General features: G+C 44.5%; 1 pseudogene; it reads right to left on the minus strand.

Moving 5' to 3' along the window:
* Positions 1-6,436: 6,436 nt before the first annotated feature.
* Positions 6,437-7,122, minus strand: LOC125417143 (methylosome subunit pICln pseudogene; annotated as a pseudogene).
* Between the last annotated feature and the right edge of the window lie 1,402 nt (positions 7,123-8,524).

The raw sequence follows: 8,524 nt of genomic DNA on the forward strand, positions 1-8,524 counted from the left end.
AAAAGTTAGAAGCGGGGACTATGTAAAGTCCTCAAAGGGACACTGGTGGCCCTGGGCTTTGACGACTCCTTCCTCAGCTCATTAGCGTGATCCCTTCTCTAGGACTGCCTTTCCTTTCTTAATAAGCTGCCTGTATTTCTGTTTCTGGCCATATGTCCCTGTGCAATCCTTTGCCCTGGGACACTACGACATGAGCCTGTGATCCTGTGCCCTGAACACAGAGTCACAACTCAGCACTAATCACACTGTGTCTTTTTAAGTCTCTTTTTAGATACCAGTAAAACAGCCCAGAGCCTAAATATGCCTGTCTTGGCATTCTGGCTTTCTCGCTGTTTGCCTGACCTCTGTGACTAACCTAAAACGCTTGGCTTTCTTTCCATCTCTCTCCTCCTGGCAGCTGCCAGGGTTTTCAGCTTGTTTCTCCTGTTGTTTTTCTCTCAGACTTTAATAAAATTGTGTTTTTAGCTCCTTTTCCCAGTCTATTTTCAAATTATTTTATTAGCAGGACTAAGAACCCCAAAAGGTGACCTAGTTTCTCTGGTAAAACTCCATCAATCCCTCTGCAGGAAGCATCTCCCCCAAACTCCCATTAGACTTCACCTCTTAAATATCCAACCACATCAATACCACCACAGTGAAGACAGAGCTTCCAACAGGCGAACCCTGGAAGGATAAAACATAATCCTAACTATACTGCATATATTCCCTACTGATAGAACTTTAAATATATGTGTGTTTTTCAATCCATGGTTACTTGACTCCAAGGATAATGAATCCAGATATGGAGCCTAATTTTCGATCTATTCAGTAATTTCTTGCTCACTAAAGTTCGCTTCTCCTCTGCAGACTTTTCTTCTTCACAACAAAGTCCTCATAAGAACTAACTCAGCATCCCAAAGAACGGCTGTGGCCAGAGAGCTGTGGTTCCTGCATAAATACTCCTGGCACTAAGGTCATGTTTTAGACAGTTACGGAAACCTTGAAGGATCCAATATATGCACATTCCCCCTGGACTTGTTCTTGCTTGCCCTGGATCTCAGCTCTTATACAATAAAAAAGCATCCTCTTTGCAGTCTACAGTATGTGGTTTCCACATTTTTGTGCTTTTTTATGGTAATTTCACTGTGGACAGTGTCCCCGGAGTGCAGTGCTGAAGTGGTCTCTAGCATTTAAAAGCACAAAGAGACCTGCCTACTGATAAAAATGCTGTGTCGGCGAAACTTCTTTCAGGCACGAGGGGCAGAACGCACAAATCAGCCATGTAAATCAAATGAGGTGTTTTTAAGAAGAAACACATTAGCACTAGATTGTGAATTGACCGTGTCGTGAAAATGTTGTGGCTCACAGGACGCTCACATGTTTCTCAGGTCCAGTATGCCTGGACTCAGAGTTGACAGTGTCTTTGCAGAACATCATACTGCAAATAATGAGAACCAATAATGCGGGTATTACATAGATGGTATCACGTTAGATTCCAGAAAGACATAGATAGATAGATAGATAGATAGATAGATAGATAGATAGATAGATAGAGATGATTGATAGATAGTTGTGATAGATATATAGATAGATTAGATAGATAGATAGATAGATAGATAGATAGATAGATAGATAGATGAAGATAGATAGATAGATAGATAGATAGATAGATAGATAGATAGATAGATATGATATATAGATGGATGGATAGATAGATAGATAATAGATAGATAGATGATAGATAGATAGATGATAGATAGATAGATAGATAGATAGATATAGATGGATAGATATAGATAGATAGATAGAGATGATTGATAGATAGTTGTGATAGATAGATAGATAGATAGATAGATAGATAGATAGATAGATAGATTAGATAGATAGATAGATAGATAGATAGATAGATAGATAGATAGATAGATAGATAGATGAAGATAGATAGATGAAGATAGATAGATAGATAGATAGATAGATAGATAGATAGATAGATAGATAGATAGATATAGAGAGAGATGGGATAAGACACAGGTGGCCAAACCGCACACCATCATCCCAAAGGCAGCATACGATGAGAGGTGAAACTGGATGAGCAATTACAAGACCTAGATTTGAGCCCAAATCACTAGAGAGAAATATTAAAGGAGGATATATTACCTGAATTATTTGGATATTTTCTCATCTGTAAAACCAGATGACTGTTTAGACTTTATCCAGGGAGCAAAAGTGTTTATTTGCCAGGAATTCAAGATGAACAGAGCCTTCAAGATCAGAGGGACCATGCAGAATGCCCATGTGATCAAGTGCAGAGACCCTGCTGCCACCGGGGCGGCTCATTGCCTCATTTTGTGACCTGCATTTGCAGGTTTTCCTATCTCCAAAAGTTTGATTGGCTTACCTTCTTACCCTTGTTCTTGAGGGGAAGTCCTCACTGCTATACTCTTGTAGAAAATTTCCTGGCCTGTGCAGTCCTAGACCATGGTCCATCCATGCTGGATGTCAGTCTGTTGCTCCTGGCTTCCCCTAACACTGCAGTTAAGGTCTCTTCTGTCTTAGCTAGGTTTCTCTGTTGTTGTGTTAAATGCCATGATCAAAAGCAGCTTTGGGTGATAGCATCCCTCGCAGTACTGATTTCGTCTTTCATGTTCCTCCTCCTTCCGCTCCCCCTCCGGACCTCGGGGGGCTCAATCCGTTGCTCCAATGTGGGCGAGGGATGCTATCACCCACTGATACAAGGGAACGGATCTGATGAGAATTTACCAGGGCCAGTCGGACTGGGACTGAACGAGGACGTGATCTAGCCAGATTCTCGGAATTTGGCCGGATTCTCTGACTGTGGCTGGCCCGGGGTCTTTCTGAAAAGCCATTGACTATGACACTGGGACCTGTTTCCTCTGCATATGCTGGATTTTGGGGATCCAGTCTGTTTGGACGCTCGCCTTCCTGGACTTGGAGGGAGGGGGAGGGAGCTGGAGCTTCCCACAGGGCAGGAAACCCTGACTGCCCTGGGGGATGGAGGGGAAGGAGAGGGGGAGTGGGTGAAGTGGGAGGGTGTTGGGAGGGGGGGGGGCGGAAATGGAAACTTTTATAATTTAATAAAATTTACTAAAAAAAAAAAAAGCAGCTTTGGGAGGGGTGGGTTTATTTGGCTTATCAGACACTCTCCAACCCTGCGGGAACCCAGGCAACAAAGCCAGGATGGGCAGGAACCTGGAAGCAGGAGCTGATGCAGAGACCATGAAAAGCGCTGCTCACTGCCTTGCTCCTTGTGGCCTGCTCAGTCTTATGCCAACAGTAGCATCGTTGGTCTCACTTACACTGATCATTAGTCAAGAAAATGTACCACAGGCTTGCCTGCATCGCAATCTGATGGAGTTAAGGTTGGTTACCTCTTCCTGAATAACTCATGTTTGTGGCAAGTAGACAAAAGCCTAACCAGAACACCTCCCCTTGCAACAGATGGTCTGACTTCTCAGAGTTCCCATTTTCTCTTGTTTTTAAACAAAAGGCATACAAGTCAGGAGTGTTGGTGCACATCCATAATGCCAACACTTGAGAAACTGAGGCAGGAGAATCATGAGTTTGAAGGCAGCCTAGGTTGCCTAGCAAGACTCTGTCTTAAAAGGAGGTGAGGTTGAGTCTTGGGATGAAGCAGAGGTTCACTTACCTAGTAAATTAATGCCTTCTGTCTGGTCCCAGCAACACCACAACAGATACGAAACCTTTGAGATTCTGTGCCAACAAAATATGACAGGCAGTCACATGCTGTCTTTGTGCTCTTGGAGAGTTTAAACACATGGCACATGACACATGTACTTCTCTCCAGCCTGAGTGTGACTCTGAAGTCGATTAATTTATGTTCAATTATTTATTCTGCTGTAATGCCTTCTCCAATTACTGATAGATAATTTCATGAGAGGAAATGAAATCTAACATGTGGCGCTAATGGGAGATCATTTTACGGGCAAATCCCTGGCTTGGAAACACTTGCTGAGATGGGGCACAGGTGATTTAGTACAAGAAAAGCAGGGATCTGGGCCCCCCTTTAATTAGCTCTTTAACTTATTTAATGATGCATCCTGGGTGTTGAAAGCTGTTATTGTTTAAGGGTTTAATGTGCCATAGAATGCGGAGAAAGGAGAATTGGAGGGAAGAAGACAAAATCCTTTAAGGAGTCAAATTCTAATCCAGGTTTGTTCAGCGCCCCATATCAGTTTTCCTTCCTGATCTGGGCATTGGGGATTTGGGAAGGAACTCTGGGTAATGTCATGTTGATGTGGGATTCCCCTCTGTATGCTATGAATATCATTGGTTAATAAAGGAACTGCTTTGGGCCTATAGCAGGGCTATAGGGGACCAGAGCTAGGTGGGGAAACTAAACTGAATGCTGGGAGAAGGGAGGCGGAGTCAGAGAGAAGCCATGTAGTCCCACTGGAGCCGAACAGAACTTTAGCTGTAAGCTACAGCCACATGGCGATACACAGATTAATAGAAATGGGTTTAAATATGTAAGAGTTAGCCAATAAGAAGCTAGTGCCAACTAACTAACAACCTCCTCCAAAGTCATGTGGCAAAAGGCTCTTAAAAGCTTATACTCCAAGCTAGCCACCATGCTTAGCTCTGCTCCCCGCTTCTACACTCACCACCCATAGCAAGATCAGTGTTTCAACTTCGAGCTTTCCTGGGCTGAAACCAAGAGTACAAGTGGAAAAAGGAGACAATGTGTACTTTCTCCAAAACTGAACTGGACTTTTGATTTTTCTGGATTTCATTTCAAAGGGAAGGTAGCAGCTTAGCTTCGTGTTTATGTCTCATGGCCTCCTTCTTTGGGGGCCACCCCCAAAGTGTTAGCGACCCATATGCACTGCAAACCTGCTTCCAGTCGCTGCCTGCCTTCCGGGTGGGAGTATAGAATTCTGCTGTCAGGATGCTCTCTTCCTGTACCTCCCTCTCACCCTTTTCCAATGCTGTCCCAGATTCAGCCTTTCCTGCTGTCGCCTGTTATCCTGGTTAGACCTCTCTTTGGGCCTTTTTTACGTGAGTTAGGCTCTAGAGGTCATAGGTCAGAGAAATTGGGGATGAGAATATGAAAAGGGAGACAATGTGAAGTATCTGAATTCTACCTTCTGCTCTTTGCAGGACTCAATAGGAGACCCGGATTCTGAGGCATGCTGAGCCCAGGGAATCAACTGGTTTTCATTTTCCCAAGATCTGAGATAGACTGTGTTGAGCAGAGGATGGCTTGCTTCCAGGCATAGCTTCTTCCCTAATGGAGATCTGAAATTCTTCAGAGCCATATAAAATGAGTGTGATCCTTGTCCTTGGACAGGCGTGTGGCTGGCTATTTATATTATTCCCTGCCTTGGCACTCTTATCTGTTAAATGGGGATGATAGCATGACTCTGGGAAGGATTAAAAGATGCAGTCAAGGTGAAGCATTCAGCAGAGCTCTTGATAAAATGGAGGGGCTTAGTGGATGTTAGCTAACTGTGAGTTACCATCACCCCATCACCGTCACCACTACCAACCCCACGACAACATCCCTTGACCCTGCTGTAATATTTGAGTCATTCCTTAAGACAGGAGTACCACTGGAGGGGCTCTTCATTCACTGCTAGAAACTGACATAAAGCACTTCCCTTCTTCTTCACGACAAGGAACAATGCTCTTATTAGTTTCCCTGGCGGGAAAATAGCTGGTAGTGGTCAAATACTTGATGAATGAGTATCCCAATTAACAGATGGGTTGGAAATGTAAATAACTTTTTTTTTTTTAGAAAGCCTAGATTTATTTGTTACCTATTGCAAAGACAAGACTCATGAAGAGTACCTTGCGGACTTCATTACAGACTACTTGCTCTATTATAGAAAGCTAAGAGCGGACAGTCAAGGACCTCACTGGGAGAACATGACAGAGCCGACTGCAGAAGGAAAGGAGGGACAGAAGCTAGCAAGGAATAGCTGAGGGTTCCCCAAGAGGTGGCCTGGCGTCAGCCTAGTAAAGGACCAAGGCCTCTGTGGAGATGCTAGAGCCCGCCCCGTGAGGCCTGTACTTCTCATCTTAGAGACAGGAGTTCTTTCAGGCCCCAGAAGTCTGAGATGTCTAAGCTTCAGCATCTTTCTGATCCAGTGTACACAAGGTGAGCTCTGTCCATTCACTACGCAGGCTTGCAGCTGATAGACGTGCCCAGAGCAAAGGCAGGAACTGAGAGGTCTACCCAGGAGACGCCTAGCCACATGTCTGGGGGTGAATGAGAGCTACAAATACCCGCCTAGCTAATTCACCTTTGTTGACAAAGGTCAGTCTCTTCTGCTGGTGACATTTGCTGTCCCAGTATAGTCTGTCTTGAAAAGTGGACTTTGGAGAGGAAGAAGCCTTTCCCCGGCCCCACTCTGGAGTGAGAGAGGCACCAAGTCCTCATCTACCATTATGAGAGAATTGTGCAGCCACAGCATCCTCAGTGGTCCACATCTGCATCCTCAAACTGCCTAGCAACCGCCGGGGCGGCATCCACTTCCATGCCATCTTCATTCTCTCTTACGGAATCGTCTGACCGCGCTCCCACCATGTTATACGGGCTGCTCACGGACTGGGGAAGCATTCCTTTTAAGCGCTGCAGTGTGGCCTACCCTTCTGCTGTTAAATGGGACAGTCCTTCTTCCTTGGTGTAAAACGTAGGACTGTCCCCCTGCCCTTGCTCGTGAGCTTCCACGTCGTACCCTTCTCCATCGTAGTCGTCAGAGTCTTCATCCTCCGGGTCTGGATGCAGGGCCTGGCACTCACACGTTGCAGTGAACATCGACTCCAATGTGGACTTATCACTGGGCACAAATCTAAATTCAGTAATGGGTTCAACATCCTCATCACCGTCTTCCTCATCTTCAGAGAGAGATTCTTTTGATTCTTCTCCAAATCATGTACTCACCATAACATACAAATGCTCTCGAGGGTAAGCATTTGGGTCTCTGGAAACCGCATGTAAGCTAATGGTGGGGTATTCCAGCGAGAATCCTACTCCAGAACCATCTAACCAAGACAGGTGGCTCTCGGCGATGTAGAGCGTGCTGGTGCCTCGGTGTCCGGCTGCTGCAGCCGGAGCCAGTCCTCCGACGTGGGCGGCGGGAACCTCTTGAGGAAGCTCATGACAGGGCAGGTGGGAGAGCGGTACCGCACGTTATCTACGTTGAGTTTCTATATAGTCTAACTAGAAAGAACTGCAAGAGGACTAAGGGACCAAGCCCCCACTCCAGTTGTGGGCTGGATGGCTCTGAGTGGCACATGCCTGCATTACAGTTTCTCCTTTGTTTTCCTGCTCCCCACCTCTAAGTAGACTTGGCACACCACGGAGGAGACCTGCAGCAACTAGAGCTGAGTGGGAGCTGTGAAGTGAAGGATTAGGGCTGCCAGGCAGAACGCAGGAAGCCCACCTGAGTGTGAAATTCAGATAAACAACAGGAACCTTCTAGTATGTCTCAAAGTCTTGCGTGAGCATCTGTTTTATTGTTGATATTTTGATTTGTTTGGGTTTGTTGCTGAATCTAAAAAAAAAAAAGCCCTACAAAGAATGCCCGATTGCCTGGTTGGCATACAAAATATAAGCAATTAAGGAATTCCTGTTTGGCTAAGTCTGATCAGAGCTCCTCTGTATGAGAAGAGACATAGAAGACACACACTGTTTGTCAGTCACGGTCTGCCTGAAAAGAAATGGAAGCTGGCTTCATGAACCTGCATGCCCTTCTCCTTACATTGTGCCCTTTACCCCTTCCCATCCCACTGTCTAGGGATGTAGGACATTAGTCTGTTCAGAGAGCACAGAAGTGGGAACAGGGAAGGCTTTCTAGTAGCCAGCTTAGGTCAGGACCTTACCTAATCCACATGATGAGCTCCAGATGTTAATAACCCCCAAGAACTCGGCTGGGTATTACACTTACATGAAATTTATTACTCCAGAGTATCTTGGTATTTGGGAAATCATGACACTTTTCTGGTTCTTACAAAGTCTGCACCAAACCCTTGGCATGTATTACATTACCTAGTCCTTAGAACTGACAGATGAAGTAGAAGTTAAGGGCGGAGAGTTAAAAACTAAACCTTAAGTTAAAGAATATCATTTCTCATCATGTTGACTCTAGTACTAAATGGTTCCCTAGTAAAACTACATCTGGCTATTTCCTCTAAAAAGCTAAAAGCACGAGTGCACACAAGTGCTGGCCATACATAAATGATTATAGTAATTATAATCATAATTCCATGTCTTGGTTGTGCAAAAACTTGAATGAACTACAGTGCATCCATGAAATGGAACACTACTCACCAAAAAAAAAAGTTAACTGATATTACATAGTTAAATGAGTTCAAAGGCAATATTTTGAATAAAATGAATCAACTTCAAATTATTACATACTGTGTGATTTCACTAATCTGACATTGCTAATTCATTTTATTTGTGAGAAATCTGTATATAGGGAATATATTTATTTGTGAGAAATCTATAGAGAGAGAAATCTATATGTGTGCACATATGTGTGGGTTCCCATAGAAGCCT

The sequence above is a fragment of the Myodes glareolus genome, chromosome 7 (assembly GCF_982192425.1).
Source record: "Myodes glareolus chromosome 7, mMyoGla1.1, whole genome shotgun sequence".
NCBI classification, from domain to species: domain Eukaryota; kingdom Metazoa; phylum Chordata; class Mammalia; order Rodentia; family Cricetidae; genus Myodes; species Myodes glareolus.